The 19,677-nt window shown below is 35.5% G+C and overlaps 1 protein-coding gene across 1 annotated transcript in view; it reads right to left on the bottom strand.

Moving 5' to 3' along the window:
- Positions 1-19,677, bottom strand: part of DIAPH2 (diaphanous related formin 2) — a 249,292-nt gene that overhangs the window by 218,986 nt on the left and 10,629 nt on the right. The gene's annotated exons all lie outside the window — the stretch shown is intronic.

Here is a 19,677-nt window from a genome sequence, read left to right as displayed (position 1 = left end):
TAACAACAAGGATCACTTTGGTGGATCTCTCACTATTATTTTTCACTCTAGATACCACTAACATTGTATAAATTTTACCATATATTCATGGCTCCTAACTCTACCTATTTAACTAATGAGCAGAAAGAAAAAAAATATTTTTAAACTATTCCACAGAATAAATTGGCAGTTTTATAGCATACATCATATAACCTTAGCACAGCTATTAATTTACCCTGATAGCAAAAATAAACAAACACTTTACCATTTGGCATATGCTCCCTTAGGATTACTGTTATCCAAAAGAGCAAATATGATTTTTAAACTGACAAGAAATATAGATCTATAACATGCCACTGAAGAATACTGACAATTTGATGGAATTTGAAAGCGAAAAAAAAAAATCAGAAATAGAATCAGCTGTGTTTGGATGACATCACTCATTGGAGGAAAAAATATTTACAAGAATGCACTGTTTTCAGGTTCAATAAGCTTTAATTTGGCAGGGAATCTTCCTTTATTTTGTGATAAATACACATATAACATTTTCACTATACAAATTATCTTTACTCATTGTGAAACTCATATTAACCCTTGCAACATAATATGACACTCTTGAGGAGTCACAAAACCAAGTTGGAAATGACTGCTTCAAAGAGCAACATCAAATGAAAAGACAACTTACAGAATGGGTAAAATGTTTCCAAATTATATCTGATAAGGGACTTGTATACAGAATATATAAAGAACTCTTACAAATCAACAATAAAAAGACAAATAACCTAACTACAAATGAGCAAAGGATTTGAACAGACGTTTCTCTCAAGAAGATATAGAAATGGCCAGTAAGCACATGATGTTCAACATCATTATTCATTAGAGAAATGCAAATAAATACCACAATGAGATACCACCCCATTCCCACTAGGATGGCTAGGATACAGAAAGATAATAAAAACAAACATTGGTAAGGACATGGAGAAACTGGTACCCTCACACACTGCCAGTGAGAATGTGAAATGATTCACCTATTTTGGAAAATAGTCCAGCAGTCCTCGAAAGGTTATGCAAAAACTTACCACGTGACCCAGCTTTTACCCAAAAGAAACAATAATGTATGCCACACAAGAACTTGTACATGAATGTTCATAGCAGCATTAAAGAGTAGAAACAACCCAAATGTCCATCAAGTGATGAATGGATAAACAGATGTGGTATTTCCAGTCATAAGGAAGAACGAAGTACTGATAAATGCTATAGCAGGAAGGAAACTTAAAATCACATTATGTTAAATGAAAGAAGCCAGTCACAAAAGATCACATATTGTATGATCCCATTTATACTAAATGCCCAGAATTGGCAAATCTATAGACACAGAAAACAGATTAGTAGTTGCTGGGGCAACGGAGGGGAAATAGTATTGGGGTGTAACTACTGATAGTTATGGTGTGTGTGTGTTTTTTTGGAATGATAAAAATGTTCTAAAATTGATTGCTGTGTTGGTTTCACAACAATTTCATTTGAATGTACTAAAAAACCACACTGAACTATATATTTTAAAACAGTGAATTTTATGGTATGTGATTCATATTTCAACTTTAAAAAAATAAGTACTTTTATCACCTTATTTTCTTAATAATTCTGGCTATTGCTATTTTTTAATCAAGGAAAGTAATGATCACTAAAAATATTAGCATTATTTTTTAAGTTTATTCATCTTTTTTGAGAGCACGAGCAAGAGGGCATGCTAGTGAGCAGGGGAGGGGCAGAGAGAGAGGGAGAGAAAATCCCAAGCAGGCTCCAAGCTGTCAGCACAGAATCCAACATGGGGCTCAATCTCACAAACCTAACCTAAGCAGAAACCAAGAGTCAGACACTTTACTGAGCCATCCAGGCACCCTAATATTAACATTATTTTAAAGACTCATATATAAGGGGGGGAGGATCCATGAAAAGAAATCAAACTGCATCTATCTATAGAATAGTAACTTCACTGACAGCAAAAATCTCTTGATCTATATTTGCATGCATTGCAGTGACTCCTATGATTTGTTCAAGGTCAATACTTAATAAATTTTGTTTATATATACACAGTATCCTTCTTCCTAATCACCTGTATCACTGTCTCTACCCCTATCTTTCCTATCTTATCTCCTTATTTCTCATTTGTATATCTTCCTTCTTAATGACTTACTTGAAGACAGAAGACATCTTCTTCCTCTCTCTTATAGGCTAGATCAAGCATTGTTGAGTCAAAGTAGAATCACAGAAAAAAGTCTGGATAGCACTTTTAATGTAGTCCACAGATGCTCATCTATGTTCTGAGTGGACTTCAACTAACAGAGAACCTACTACCTCACAGGCAGCCTATCCCATACTAGGGAAGTTTAATTTTGCCAACTTTTTCTCTGGAAGACTAAATATAAAACATGTACGATGAAATAGAATAGTGAACTAAAGAGGCAGGACTGTGTCATCATTCTTTCTTCTCTATTTTCTAAATATTGAATCACTTATTTACTGGACAAGTGCCATGCACCAAGGACTATGCTAAGCTGGCGAGAGGAGTGCAAATTGAAAGAAAGCTTGTTCCACAAATTAAATGAGTCATTTATGATGCACTTAATGCCTGATACTTAATAAATGCCTATTTGTTAAAGAAATAAAAATAAATAATTCATGGTCCAGCAGAGAAAACAGACATGCAAACAGTTTTCACAGAGGCACATATATGATACTAGGGAACACAGAGGATAGATGGAAATATCAGAAAAGTCTTTACCAGGACTTAGGTCTTAAAAGATGAGAAAAATATTAGTGAAGGCAAGGAGACTAGCTAGGAAACCACAGTGGTCTTCTGTTCTTTTCAGCTGCTCAACAACATTTAAACATGCTCGCTGCATTTTAATACATCTTCCCAGTGTCATTCTCACCTAACCAAGGAAGAATCTATAAAAACTACATTTGCCAGATTCCCTTATAACTAGAGTACAGACATGTGGCTTAGTTTCCACCAATGAAATGCGTTTATAGGATGTGTGGATTCAGAAGTGAACTATGTAAGGAAGCAGGCCACAAGTGTGTGCCATTTTGCTGGCATGAGGTGGCAATAAGAGGTGATATGGTTATGGAAATGATGGTAGCAGCTGCATGTTTTTCATCACAACACTTCGACCAGGTGGTTCTGGGGTGACAACAGCTCCTTCATTGAACTGTATTTCAGCTGTGTGGTTCTGGTAGTCATTCCTGTAATATTATCTGAAGCTTGTTTCTACAACCCTCCTGATTCACGAGCTACTTAGTATCTTTAATAGTTACATATAACTAGCCAGAACAGATTCACTTATATTCTACAACTTAGGCTACTGAAGTAATTCATGTGACTAGTGATAAGAGTCTGAACTAAGAGAGATAGTAGTCAGTCTGGCAGAGGGTAATAAATTCAAAAACCATGTAAATGTTATTTGAAGGCATTATTCTTTCCTTCAGGCTAAGGTATATCTACCTAACTGCTTCAACTTATCTTCATGTGACATGGCTTAGCATCCATATTTATTTTTCTCAAATATTCTGTGGTTTGATAAATACAAGAAAGGACTACTACCTCTATTATCTTGAAATACTTTTCCTCTATTAATTCAGCCTCTGATTTTATGACCTTATCAAAAGGACATAATTCTGCTGACTCATGGTATGTTTCCACCAAAACCCCTAAGCACTGTTCACAAATGCTAGGCTAGGTTTCTACTGCCTCAAAACATTCTGGCTAAATTATAGTATCCTACAAATGTGGTTAGCATGAATCTGCATACCCAAGGTAGAATCAACTCTGGAATGCTAACAAGATTGAGTGTCTGTATCTGTACACCTCACAGCCAGGCCTAAGAATGTGGCAGTACCACCTTCAGCACTCCTTCCAGTGATGTTTCTATATTGTAATCTGCCTCCATTCAATTTTTAATGGCATATACTGCTAATATCATGCCATCAGAGTAAAATCATGGAGGTAGACATGACAGCAAGGGGAATATAAGTTTATAGGCCTCAGAAGAATATTCTCAAGTTAAAGTATGGTCATGAACATTAAGCTTAGTGTATATTAACTACCCTTCAAATAATACTAGATTTTAGTGTTATCATTAACTCTAGTCTTTTTTTTTTTTTACCAGTTTTCATCTTATCCCTTGTGTTTTAATAATATTGTTTGTAGTTTTCCTACATATACTACACTGTTACACATTTCCATCACTTTGTTCATGATGCTGTTCTCTCTGCCTAAAAGGCTGTCATCTTCATCACCCTTTCCTTCTATTATCCCTCACTCTATCTCAACCCACTCCGTCCCACCCAAAATTTAATCTGGCTAACTCTTGTCCTTTTGATTTATCTTCAAATTTCCCCCTGAAACACCTCACTGAGAAATGACTATCTGCATTGTATTTTTCCATATTAATTCGTACATTACTAGCACTTAAACTGAAACTATCTGATAAATCCATCTGTTCTAAACTCCAAGCTAACTTGATGTCAGAATCTGCTTCTTTTTCATCTTTTTTTTTTTTTTTTTTTTTGAGAAGGGGGAAAAGGGCTGAGGGAGGGAGAGTGGGAGGAGGGGGTGAGAGAGAGAGAGACAGAGAGAGAGACAGAGAGAGAATCTTAAGCAGGCTCCTACTGAAGGGCCCAACATGGGGCTAGATCCCACAACCCTGGGATCATGACCTGAGCTGAAACCAAGAGTCAAATGTTCAACCAACTGAGCCACACAGGTGCCGCCTCTTTTGTTATCTTTAGACTCCCAGCAAAAGGCATAGTTCCTGGAATTTTCTAAGAATTTAATAAATATTTGTTGAATCAGTGTGAATCTTTTCTATGAATAGTTTGCTTTACCATCGACAATTTTTATACTTATAAATTTGCAGCATGGGTTAACTGAGAATAGGTACCATTCATAAGAACAGAAAAGACTATAATGACTCATTTTATTCTTACAGAAATAAGCATATTGCTAATTAGGCAGCTAATATTTCCAAATCATTAACTCCACTTTATAATATAATCATTAAACTAAATACTCATAATTCAATATTAATTCTAAACATATAACTGAATGTGAAACTCTTCTAAACACACTAGTTCTTACAGTACTTCAAAACACAAAAGCAAGCTTTCTATATGTTTAACATTTAGTTAGTGCTTCTATAATATATGAGAATGTAGTATTTTGTAGTTTCAAAAAACGTTGTTTGCAGTCTAAATAACTGACCACTTACAATAATTTTAAATATTGCAAACATTTGTAAACAATATTTGTAAATAATAAACCATTTTTCTCCTTCCATATACGTCATGACGCAATGTTCACATGACAGAAAATTAATGTCTTCAGAAAATAAACATATTATTTTTTTAATGTTTTATTTATTTCTAGGGGGGAGAGAGAGAGAGAGAGACAGCGTGAGCAGGCGAGGGTCAGAGAGAGAGGGAATCACAGACTGAAACAGGCTCCAGGCTCTGAGCTGGCAGTCAGCACAGAGCCCGACGCGGGGCTCGAACCCACGAACCGTGAGATCATGACCTAAGTGAAAGTCGGACGCTTAACCGACTAAGCCACTCAGGCGCCCCATACACATAATATTCTTAAAGTTATTATTAAGGAGGCATATGAGTCAAATCAGAAGGTTAAAAGCTGAAGCACCTCCCTATTCATTTTTGTTTATTCAATCATTCATTCATTCACTCACTCTCCTACCATCCCCTCTCATTCTCTCTCTCCCCTCCTAAATCTTTAAATGAGTAACAATATTTAAAACTTTCTCCTTATCTTCAGAGATTATTTTTTCTTAACTCTTCCACTATTTATTCTATTTTACATTATGAGAAGTAAATGTCAACTTCTTACATTTTCACATCTCTTTTTCCTTCTTTCTATAAATTTGCTATACATTTCTATATGTTTTCTATAAACTGTTTCTGTTTCTGCAACATGTCTTCATCCCAGTTTAAGGCTGGATTTTCCACTTGGCTGTTTTAAAATCTGAACTTGAGGGGTGCCTGGGTAGCTCAGTCAGTTGAGAAAGTGAGTTCAGCTCAGGTCACGATCTCATGGTTTGTGAGTTCAAACTCTGCATTGGGCTCTGTGCTAGCAGCTCGGAGCCTGGAACCTGCTTCAGATTCTGTGTCTCCCTCTCTCTCTACCCCTCCCCTGCTCACGCTTTCTGTCTCTCAAAAAGAAATAAATGTTATTATTTTTTTTAATCTGAACTTGACTTCACTATCAAATGCTTGCCCTCTTCTTTCACTTCTCAGTAGTAATTATTCAAAATTCTTTAACTTCTATGTTCAGGGAAACTGTATCCCTGAATAGAATGAACAATGATACTCTAGTACCTAAAGATATGCTCTAGCATAAACAATGATTATGCTATGTTTGATTATTTTAAGGTTATAAATGGATTCTTACAGCATTTAATTTATTCTTTTCTAAAGATACATCCCATAATTCCTCTATCATCTGTGAACTAGAAAGGATAGAACATTTCTTTTCAAAACTCCACTAAAATTATCAAGAATTTCCTCCATTATTAAGTAGTTGGCAAATTCTACCTAATATTAAATAACTACCTCAATGTTTTCAAAAGATCCAATTTAACCTTAGCTACACACACACACACACACACACACACACACACACAACATATAAAAGCTCAGATGGAAAACAAAGTTAAAGGAAAAAATTCTCTAGATACATTATTTCTGCAAACAATATAAAGCCAAAGGCAGGAAAAAAGCATGATATCAAATGAATGTTACTGAGTATGGTACACAAACTCTTCATCTATTTCTGCTTTCAGGTCTTATTGGAGAGATGCAACTTTGAATACCTACATATAACTCTTTACCATCAGTGGGGTAAATTCAGAATATGTGTTTAGATATTAAAAAACACAAATGTTATTTTCACTTTCCCATAATCCTTAATCCTGAGCTTAACATGTATACATACACATACATACAAGAAATACAAGAAAATAAGGTTCAGTATTTAACATGATAACACTGGCATCATCACTGGATCTGTAGGCCCAAATGGTACATGAGGCATCTTAGGGCAAGAGTGGAGTATTCACAATGGAAATCTGTTCACTGTCAGTGTACTACAACATGCTGCAGCTTTCATGTACTTGGTTAAGTGCATTTGTGGGGTATTTTATCTAGTTTTAACTGAATCAACCATCAAAGGTAACAAAAACTGAAAAATCTGTATTCAAAGATTTCTGCAAAGACAGATTCAGGATAGTAGGATAACAGGAAAAATTCAAGCATAAGGGAACAAGAAAATGTTAGACTGTTGTATCTCCTACTCATAAGTCTGAGCCTTTCATCTACCACATCATATGATTAAAATAATGAAAATCTAAGGCTAATAGCTGACCCTACAAAATTAAAAATTATTAAGGTATCTATTTGAAATCTGGATATATATCAATGATCAATGATGATTCCCATTTTATGTGAATATTGTACCTTAAAATATTAGCTGATAATACTACAAAGTCAACTCAAATTAGCAGACCATTTAAAAGCCAAGCATTCAGGGGAGTCTGGGTGGCTTCATTGGTTGAGCATCCTACTGATGCTCACGGTTTGTGAGTTCAAGCCCTGCAACGGGCTCTGTGCTGACAACTCGGATGGAGCCTGGAGCCTCCTTTGGATTCCGTGTCTCCTTCTCTCTCTCTGCCCCTCCCCAGCTCACACGCGCTCGCTCTCTCTCTCTCTCTCTCTCTCTTTCAAAAATAAAATTTTAAAATTTAAAAAATAAAAAATAAAATAAAATAAAATAAAATAAAATAAAAGCCAAGCATTTAGAACATGAAGAAAACTTTTTTAATTTTCTCAGCAATAATTAGAATCCTGTGATACTCAGGACACCTGGATGGCTCAGCTGATTAAGCATTGGACCCCTGATTTCTGCTGAGGTCTTAATCTCAGGGTTGTGAGTGGAAACTATTTTAAAATAAAATGCAGCACTTCAGTGAAATTTTTTAAACTTAATGGAACATGTTTAGATGCCTCTTTCAGAGGTGCCTGGGTTGAGTAGCAGTTAGTTGAACAACCAACTCTTGGTTTCAGTTCAGGTCGTGATCTCACAGTTTGGGAGTTAGAGCCCTGCGTGGGGATCTGTGCTTGCAGCTTCCAGCCTGCCTGGGATTCTCGCTCTCCCTCTCTATCTACCCATCTACCACTCACGCTGTCTCTGTCTCTCTCAAACAAATAAACAAACACTCAAAAAAGCCTCTTTTGGACTTTTTCTTTCATCACTAGCAGAAGACAAAGGTCCAGTGATATTGTGAAAACTCTTGGTAGAGCTGAAATGCAGGCAAAACAATGGGACATTAAACTAAAACACATTCTTTTGTCAGCAAATACCATTAGAAGACCCATAGAAATCATTGCTTAAATATACTAAAACAAGTAGAAAGATTACTCAGTGTGGTAGTTTTATTCCAGAGTTAAATGAAAATATAGTTTAAAAAAAAAAAACAACTCAACTTACATTATTTTGGCAGATGTTTCAATAATGAAATATAGAAACTACTTTTATTTGAGTCACTAATGGAACAATCTAACATAAAAACATATTACCAATATAACTGATTTACTTAATAAAAAGATGTTTTATGATAAAACTGTAAGTGGGAAAGATTCCTAAGTAAGGCTATCCCACATGTAAAGTTTAAGTCATTGTAAGAGAAATTGAAATCAAAGTACACAAAGTGCTAGAGTCAAGAATGCAGTCCTTTTTAATAAAAGCAAGATATTTCAAATAGTATAGAATATAATATCTTGAAAGGAAATAGGGAGTGAGCATGAAAACATTGCACCTCACAGATATTTCTGGTTATCTCAAGACAAAATATTTAAAAACTGCTGATATTTAGCATGACTTAGGAATTTTTCATTTACAAAAAGACTAGTAATGCCTTGAACATTTAACAATTAGTAAGAAAGTAACTGCTTTTCAAATAAACTTCATTAAAAATACACTGGCAGACCCAACGTCCCTGTCAGTCTCCTTCACCCTTTAATGACTCACCTCTTTCCATTTCTTCCTGGCATCAGATGCAATGTGTATAGCAGACATGAGTAGACAAACATGGGGGTGAGGGTCTCCACATTAAGGATGTGAAAGGAAAACTGCAGAGTCCATGTCCCTTATGACATCAGTTGAAGCCCATTTCATAAAGCCCATTTGACCCATTTATATAAAAACATAAAAATGCAACATTTCAAATTTTTTTAATGTTTTATTTATTTCTGAGAGAGAAAGAGAGAGACAGCATGAGCAGGGGAGGGTCAGAGAGAGACGGAGACACAGAATCTGAAACAGCCTCCAGGCTCTGAGCTGGCTGTCAGTACAGAGCCCGATGTGGGGCTCGAACCCATGAAATGTGAGATCATGACCTGAGCCGAAGTCGGACGCTTAACAGACTGGGCTACCCAGGTGACCCCAAAAATGCAACAGTTCAAATTAGTTGCAAGAACAGCTGACTATCATTAAGGAAGATGGAAATTTAACAGCCATGGTTCAGCAGAAAACCTTTGCTTGATTCACGGATTGGACTGAGAAAAGGTAATACTATGATTTAATAAGTGTTGCTGATGATGTTCTTGTTCCACTTGGACCTACATATCTCTGTCAGGTTTATGTTTCAAGTATAATAGACATTAAACCAAGTATCCAAATAAAATGAACTTGGAACTAAACTTTCTAATTACAGTCTTTTTTTAAACAAGACATAAAAAATAATGACATATTGACATTGTACTCACTAAAAAGTTAATCATAACAGCAAAGGCTTTTGTGCCATTAATAAACAAAATAAACTCATTCTAAATCTTTTTAAAATCTTGATCATTTCAAGGTGCCTGGGTGGCTCAGTTGGTTAAGAATCCAACTTGATATCAGCTCAGGTGGTGATCACATAGTTCATTAGATCAAGCCCCTGGTATTGGGCTACACACTGAGCGTGGAGCCTGCTTGGGATTCTCTCTTACCCTCTCTTCCCTCTCCCCTGTTCATGCTCACTCGCTCACTCACTCTCTCTCTCTCTCTTTCTCTCTCTGTCTCTCTCTGTCAAAATAAATACATAATCTTAAAGAAATCTTGTTCATTTCATGTTTTTTTTCTCGTTCTTTATTCTGTTTATATTTTATAACAGGCATATATATAATTTCTAAATAAAATATATTAAGGTTACTTCCTCAAACATACATATTTTTTCTAACAGGATAGTAAATCAGGACACTTAAAAACTACTACACTACTGCAGAGGTTGTTGACAAACTTTTTCTATAAAGGACCAGACAGTAAGTGCGTTAGGCTTTGTGTGTCATAGGGTCTTTGTCACAACTATTCAACTCTGCAGTTGTTAACACAAAAGGAGACATCACTGATATATAAACAAATGGTTGTGGTGGCATTTAAAAATAGTTATGAACACTGAATTTCAAATAATTTCCATGTGCCCTGAAACAGTCTTCTTTTTTTTTTCCAACCATTTAAAAATATAAAAACTATTCTTAACTTTTGAGCCATACCAAATAAAATCCTAGAGACAGGGACAGTTATCTGTCATCTTATGTTCCCCTGGACCTAACAAAGTATCTGGCATTCAGTGGAGAGTTGTCAAAGAAATCTCTTTATTTCTGCAAAGGCAGAAATTTGCCTTTGTTTTTTCTTTTTCACAATTACACCTTATGACCTGCTATATCACCCTTATCAGAACACAAGCTTCTTGACAATAAGAATTGCCCTTAAGTCTTTCTCTGCTCTTTTTCCTCAGAGCTTAGAACAGTACTTGGCATACAGGAGGCATTACACCTTGATAAACTAAATTGTTCAAACTTTAGTTTTTGGCATTACAGCATTCTCAGAAACTGAAAATTCATAAGTGATACTGAGTTTCATAGCATATTCAGGTCTTCCCTGTTTCCTTCCTGAGCTCCTGCACTGGGTTAAGTGTGCACAACAGCCTATTCACAGTTGTCCTACTACCATGGAAATCATTTTCTTTTTTTACCTTCTTCTCTCCCCGACTAAACTCTGAACTGTGTGGAGGCAATGGACGTATTTCATTCATCTTTGTATCTCTAGCATGTAGCAACCTGGCACACGGCACATATAAAAAAAAAAATGGTTGTGGCAGGGCACCTGGGTGGCTCAGTGGGTTAAGTGTCTGACTTCAGCTCAGGTCATGATCTCACTGTTCATGACTTCAAGCCCTGCATCCAGCTCTGTGCTGACAACTTAGAGCCTGGACCTTGCTTCAGATTCTGTGTCTTCCTCTCTCTCTGCCCCTCCCCGACTCACACTGTCTCTCTCTCACTCTCAAAATAAATATTAAAAAAAAATTTTTAACTGGTTGTGGAAATACATTCATGGTAATAAATGCTAGTGGAACCTTTCAAACAAAAAATTATTTTGGAAAACATTTCTATGTGCAAACCAAGAATAGAGGCAGTGAATTGTGACATTTACAAGAGTAAATCTGCAAACCTAGCCCCCTTAATTCTTCTTCCTGGGATTCCTACCCTACTACTCCCTCAGTTGTAAACCTTTGGTGAAAATTATATCTGGTAAGGACATTTAAAAGTGACTGAGAGTTAGTTACCTTTTAGAACTATTTACTGGGTAAGTTTTGCTCCTCCTTTACAAGTTCTTCTTATGAGACTGTGTAAGAAACTAAAATATATTATCTAGAAATGATGTTGGTGTTCTCTCAGTCTAATAATATGCAGTAAGGACATTGGAAATGTAAATGTAACCAATGGAAATTATTCTGTAGATGATTTCTACAGATATAATAATTTCTAAAAAACTTTCCTTGGCTTATTATAGACTTTAAAATTTAGTTTACCAACAATATATTTTATGGTAATTTAACCATTAACTCAAATTACTTATGCCAACAGCACTAAAAGGTTCTCATCCAAGCTAACCAATTCCTAAAAGACTGATGTTGGATGATAAAGACTCCCAGGATATAGATAAAGGAGAACAAGTACACTTGAGTTAAAGTACAACACATGGGGTCCAAAGTCACATAAACTCTCTAAACTGATGAAAGGCAAAAGTGAGAGAACAAAAACTAAAAGCTTTGGGATTATTTATGATAGTACAGGCAGACAGAATATGGGATAGACCATTTAGTATTTATTGCATATAACTATACCATCATTAAATTATGCCAAAAATGCAAAATATTTTAATATAAATTGCTGAATAGAAACAAAGTGTAAAACGTCAAATTTGCATGTGGAATCATATATTAAAATGAGGTTGACTTAACAGAGGACCATGGGGGAGAAGAAGGGGAAAAATAGTTGGGGAGAGGGAGGGAGGCAAACCATGAGAGACTCTTGAATGCTGAGAACAAACTGAGGGCTGATGGGGTTGGGGGAGAGGGGAAGGGGGGTGATGGGCATGGAGGAGGGCACTTGTTTACTCAAAAGTAAATAAACATTAAAAAAAATTAAAAGTTAGCAAAAAGAATGTAGTAGCAGTTTGCTGTTTTAGTCCTCCTACCTTTACCCACTTGTAAAACATTTGAAAACATGGCTCTGGTCAGAAGAGGGGAACAAGAATCTTAAAGAGCAATTATAATATACCCCTGCTGGTAATTATAAAAATTACATGAACACAAGTAATTTTCATTCTTGAAAGTTTTAGTAGAAGAAATGCTTCCTAATTTTTAATTAATAGCCAGTGATCACAGTCTAAATACAAAATTCAGTTTTACAAACTATTGAAGACATGCTGTTAATAAATAGCATGTGCTTCATAAAATATTCATCTAAAACTGTCAGATTTGGAGGTTTAAATCTGTCAGTGATAGCCATTTCACTGAATATCTACAATATGATAAGTGACATAGCAATGCTGGGGATAGAGGTCAGAATTAATGAAACATTAGTAACCTGCAAATATACTACAAAAGTAAAATCTAACCGTTCAGATCTTTCAGTTAACTGGACTTATTACATGATTTTATTTTGCTATAAAGAGTCAACTGATTTTTAAAATCAACTATTAGTAATGAAATTAGCGTTATAGTAATTAAACAAGAGTTAATACTCAAAAAATATATGTCCTGTAGTAATTTCAAATTTAATCCAATATCCACTATTACCTACATCTACAAGCCTATACAGTGAGAACTGCTATTGATAGATAAGATTTTCAAGTATAATATAGTTTCAATTATCAGAGTAAGATATGCTTATATTTGAATATTGCCTTTCATTATTTACGCTTTTCACCAAAGTCTTACCGAAATATATCATTCATTATCCAGAAATTCCAAATAATAAATTGTATTAGCAGTTTTAAAGTAACTTATTTCTCATCAAGTATCTCAAACACTATTACTGTGTGTAATGTGGTATTTCATGCAATTATTTAGATTTTTTTTTTACACCTCAGGGTATGTATCCTAAAACACATATGTTTAGGTCAAATTGCTTAAATGTTTACTTGTAGTTCTCTACAGTCTAAAAAGGCCCATCAACAGAAATATCACATGAAAAAGTGAGAATCAAGAAAAACAAGAATGTCATAATGGCCATTAAGTAGGACAAGAACATCTATTACTTTATTTTTACAAGGAGGAACTCATACAAAGAGTGAAACAAAAGAAATTTCTTGCTGGAAAATCTACTTGCCTTTTAGAAACAGAACCACTTAACTGTCTTCTCCCAATCAACTTAGATAATTGCATTTTAACAGTTTTCAATTACTATACTGTAGGTCTCTTTCATTGCAAATGATGCTCTGTAAAAAGAGATTACAGGCAGGGATGCCTGGGTGGTTCAGTCAGTTAAGTGTCCGACTTTGGCACAGATCATAATCTCTCGGTTTGTGGGTTCAAGCCCTGTGTTGTGCACTCTGTTGACAGCTCAAAACCTGGAACCTGCTTTGGATTCTGTGTCTACCTCTCTCACTCTGCCCCTCCCCAACTCAGGCACTGCTTCTCTCTCCCCCAAAAATTGAAATTAAAAAAAGCATTACAAAAATATTTTTTATAAAAGAGATTATAGGCAACTTTCCAACCAATATACTTCTGAGTTGCCTTTTATTTCCACTGAGTATATGCGCAAGTAAAACATATTAATTTTATATTTAGCTTAAATGAAACATTATTAAAGATAGATGCTACAAAATGCCATTTTTTACATTTTTATGCACCTAAATTTAAGTTCCAACTCAGCCACTTACTAGGTTAGGCAAGTTACAGAACTCATTTCTTAAACTCTCACTAAGCTTCAATTTCCTTATGTGAAAATGGAGTAAAACTATATTATCTACTTCGTGACATTTTCATTAAGATCAACTGAAATAATACATGTAAATTGTTTAGTTACATGCCTGGCCAATAAGTTCACAGTAAATGAAAATTATAATAATTCATAAAGCAACTTCTTCAATGTAAGGTGATTATGGTCAAACTAATGATAATATAGAAAATATATAATGTTAAATGTACAGGCAGACTTCTGTCAAAGAGATACAATCCTTAAAAAATATGTATTGATCTTTTGATTACTTTTAATCCAATCACATTTATCTGTTTTCTTTTTCTGAAATTCTCATGGAAAGAAAAATTCCCATTGGGGAAAATGTGGCTCTATGTTGTACCTCTCTTTAAATCACACAAGCAAATCCACAAGAAATCTTTTAAAGAAAACATACTCCGTTAAAAGAGGATAGAGGTAATTTTCTCATTAAACATTAGAATATTCAAACCACAAAATAGAAGTGTTGTAAAACATTTTAAAACACTGTAAACACGGTACGAAAAGCAGAAAATTTAGAAACTACCAGGAATCATTTTTGCCTAGGGCTACAGTTACAAAAAAGGCTGGTGCATGTCTGAAACACAGCAAGCAAATGGGGAGAGTAGCATAGGCAGATATCAAAGAAGGCGGGGATCAGATCATATGGGGCCTTATAAGCTATTATAAGTGTACTGGCTTTTGTACACTGAGTAAAATGGGGAGCCATGGTAGAGGTTTATAAGCCAACTGACATGATACTGTTCAGGTTTTAAATGGATACTCTTTCTGTGTCGAGAATATACCATAGAGGGTCATGGTGAAGCATAGAGACCAACTGAGATTTGAGTAGTTCTAGTAGTCCTACCACTGTCATGGCAGCCCAGGTGAGATTTCAACTAGTGTAAGACCAGTGAAGGTGTTAAGAAACGGTTAGCTACTGCAAGTTCCTTATACTGAATTAGAGTTAATGTGTTACATAATGAATTGAATGTGGGAAAAAATATTCAAAAACAATTCCCAAGATTTTGGCCTGAGTAACTAGACAGATGGATATACCATCAACTGAGAAGGGGAAGATACTGGAAGGAGTGGAGGTTTGAAGGGGAATATAAGCAGTTCGGCTTTATTTTTTTTATTTTTTAATTTTTTTAATGTTTTATTTATTTCTGAGAGAGAGAGACAGAGTGAACAGGGGAGGCTAAGAGAGAGAGGGAGATACAGAATCCAAAACAGGCTCCAGGCTCTGAAGTAGCTGTCAACACAGAGCCTGATGTAGGGCTCGAACCCACGAATGGTGAGATCATGACCTGAGCTGAAGTCGGATGCTTAACCAACTGAGCCACCCAGGCGCCCCTCAGCAGTTCAGCTTTAAATATATCACTTTTGAGAAGTTTATTTATCATTCACGGTGAGATGTTGATTTTAAAGTTTGATATATGAGTCTAGAGTTCAGACATGAGAACTAAGCTGGCGGTAAATTTGAGGATTGTAAGCACACAAGTGGGATATAAAAACACAGTACTGGTTTGTAATTACCAAAGAAGATAGTGTAGAAAGAGAGGAGAAGATGTCCAAAGACTGATCCCTGGGCCTCTCCTTACAGTTAAAGGTTGAGAACATGAAAAGGAATCAGCAAAGAATATTGAAAAGAAGTAGCCAAAGAAGCAGGAGGAAAACCAAATCAATGTTGGGGGTGGGGGAGGGAAGAAGCATTTCAAATTGGAGAGAATGATCAACTGTATCAAATGCTACTGATAGATTAATTAAGATGAGACCTTAGAACTGATAATTGGATTGAGCAGCATGAAGATCTTTGGTGACACTGATAATAGTTTTGATGGAATGTTGGAATGGAAACACCACTGTGAGTTGAGTTCAGGAGACAAATCACAAGTAGTAATATAAACCAAATTACAGGGAGGTGTTTTGCTTCAGAATAGAGTAAAATTTGAACAGTAGCTGGCAAGTGAGATAAGGTCAAGAAAAGGTTTGGTAAAATGAAACAGCAAGTTTGCAATGGTACTGGGAATGTTACAAGAGAGGAAAAAATTACTTACTGGAGGGGTGTCTGGGAGGCTCAGTTTGCAGTGGTACTGGGAATGTTACAAAGGAGGAAAAAATTACTGGAGGAGTGTCTGGGTGGCTCAATTGGTTAAGCATCTGACTCTGAATTTCTGTTCAGGTCACGATCTCATGGTTCGTGAACTTGAGCCCCACATAAGGCAACCCGCTGACAGTGTGAAACCTGCTTGAGATTCTCTGTCCCTCTCCTGCTCTCTTTCTGTCTCTCTCAAAATACATAAATATATATTTTTAAAAAATAAAAATATGGGAACAATGTCCTTGACTAGGTGAAAAGGAATGTAACCTTCTACACAAAGAGAAGAAAACCTGAAAAGTTGATCTATGGTGACAGGAAGCAAGAAACTACTTTGAGTGCGGACACTTAAAGTTAGGTAGACGTGGTGCTAGGAATGTATGGAAGCTCTCTTCTGATTGCTTCAATTTACTCACTAAATTAAACAGCAAGGTCATCAGTACAGAATAAAGGTGGGAAGACTTCTTGAAGACTGAACAGAAAAGTAAAAGTGTAAAATGGACAACGAGGAGCACAGCTGAGGGAAAGGGATTGAGATATATAAATGACTCTCTGAAAACATAAAGGCTTATTTGGATCTTTAGAAAAGGAATTGGTTTTGGAATCATAAATAAGAATTAATAGGGATTACTACTGGATTAGAATGGTCAAAACCTGAAGGACAAAAGAAAGATCAGTTTAGGAAACTATTTTCATAACTCACAAGAAAATTAGAGAGGATAGTGTCTAAACTAGGGCAAGAACAGCTGAAAGATAACTGAGGAAACAGATGTTAAGAGTCACTGCAAATGCAGAGCAATGAGATTTTGGAGTGATAGAAAACAAGCACAATGAAAGATGGCTGTAAATGTTGAGCTTAAGTGAACTAGAGTATTACAATGCTACGAGAAAACTTAAAGAACTATTTCAATACTGTGAAAATTAGTAACCGACAGGTAAGCAGATTAAAGTAGTAAGTATAATTTGAGTGGAGTGTGTGTGAAAAAAGGAAAGAAGATTTTAAAAGATAAAAAGTTTTAATAGTGTTACAAATGTTTCTGTTGTTGCTGTCATCACTGTTTGGGGGTAATTAAGATAAAACAACCAAGCAGTAAAATGAGGGGCAGTCTAGGTAATTGGGAAATATTGTCAACTAAAGAAAGAACAGAGCTCTGTTTGATAAAGGAAGGGAAAGAAACAAAACATTTATAAAATTATCTACACAGAAAGCTTACATTCCAGGCACTACTACAGTAATATCTCCTTTAATCCAAAAAAATAAATTTTAGAAAAGTTATACAAACTTTGGAGGGCAGTGCAATTAATGGCAGAGCCAAACTCAAACCCAAGTCTGATGACCCCAAAGTCGAAGATTTTAACCACTACACAATTCATGTTCTGCAGAATTATACATCTGGGAAAGGTAATATAGGTTGTTTAGCTTCTAAGGAGAATTTCAGAGCTTAAGATCTTGGAGATAGGATCATTTCAAAGAACAACACAATCCAAGTTGTATTCATGAGTATAGTTAGCTAACTATATATACATGCAAATGTCAGAGTTTAGGAAATCGAGGAACTAAAAGCAAAAATGCATTGAAGGAGTCCCCAATACAATAGCTGAAATAATTGATCCAAATAGTAAGGGAACAGTCTAAAGGATAGCTAAGTACTATTACTGTCAAGGAATATCAGCACATAAGAGACTTCACAAGACAAAGAGTCACTGAAAGGCGGTTCAAAGATAACACAGAAGGAGCAGCAGGAAAAAGGGTACACCACAGCACTAGGAAGAAATGGCAGAAGAGGTCAGCAATGCCAGGACTTGTATCGGGGGGGGAAAGCCAGATGCCAGTTGTAGCTAGATAGGAGAAGCTGTCAAGGGAAAATTGAAAGATAAAGGGAATTTGTTTGCATTCATTCAACAACTTTGCACAGGTATTTATTGAAGGCCTGTTAACAGGAGAAAAATAGTGGGGTGAGAGAGTGATATTGACAAGATGTTCTGAAATGAGCAGAGTTGAAGACAACAGATTTTCAGTGATTCTTAACCTTTCATTCTGTTGTAGATAAGGGGACCTGTGAAACTCCTATGAACCCTAAATCTACATCAATAAACATCCACAAAACTTAACAATATTAAGTAGGATAAAATTATAAATGAATGAATGATGAATCAGAATCTCCAGCATTTCTCTGGTCAAGCAAAATAATGTAATATGTCCCAAATCCTCCCCCCTCCATTCTCCTACCATAAACTTCTGACTACTCAAAGTATTATATTATTATCTAACAGAAGAAATCATCTAGACCACAAGCTATAAAATTTAAGAAACATGCTAAAAGTGTAGGTTATATGACTGCTAATAGAACAAACTTGGAAGAATTAATTCCTCTATTCCTTCCACTGTTTTTTTAATTAAGTTTTAATTTAAAGTTCAGTTAGTTAATATTCAGTGTAATATTAGTTTCAGGTGTACAATATAATGATTCAACACTTCCATACATCACCCAGTGCCCATCACAATAAGTGCACTCCTTAATCCCCATCACCTATTTAACCCATTCCCAATATCTACCTCCCTCTGATAACCATCAGTTTGTTTTCTATAGTTAAGAGTCTCTTTCTTGCTTTGCCTCTCTTTTTTATTCCCTTCGCTCATTTGTTTTCTTTCTTAACTTCACATGAGTGACTTATTTCACTTAGCGTAATACTCTCTAGTGCCATCCATGTCATTGCAAACGGCAAGATTTCATTCTTTTCTATGGCTGATTAATATATATGTATGTGTGTATGTGTATAGTACATATATGTATGTATGTATGTGTATATGTATGTATGTATACATACATATATACATCTTCTGTATCCATTCATCAATCAATTGACACATGGGCAGTTTCCATACCTAGCTATTATAGATAATGCTGCTACAAAAATCAGACTGCATGTAACCCTTTGAGTTACTATTTTTGTATTCTTTGAAAAAATACTTAGTAGTGCAATTGCTGGATCATAGGGTAATTCTATTTTTAACTTCCTGAAGAACCTTCATACTTTTCCACAGTGACTGCATCAGTTTGTTTTCCCCCCTAAAGTGTAGGGAGGTTTACTCTTCTCTACATCCTCCCCAACTGTTGTTTCTTGTGCTGTTAATTTTAGCCATCTAACCAGTGTGAGGTGATATCTCAATGTAGTTTTGATTTACATATTCCTGATGATCAGTGATGTTGAGCATCTTTTCTTGTGCCTGTTGTCCATGTGAATATCTTCATAGAAAAATATCT

The sequence above is a fragment of the Hyaena hyaena genome, unplaced genomic scaffold (genome assembly GCF_003009895.1).
Source record: "Hyaena hyaena isolate Hyena2069 unplaced genomic scaffold, ASM300989v1 scaffold_1292, whole genome shotgun sequence".
In the NCBI taxonomy this organism is placed as follows: Eukaryota; Metazoa; Chordata; class Mammalia; order Carnivora; family Hyaenidae; genus Hyaena; species Hyaena hyaena.
The sequence above is the reverse complement of the archived record's forward strand: the minus strand, read 5'-3'. Positions and strand labels throughout refer to the sequence as shown.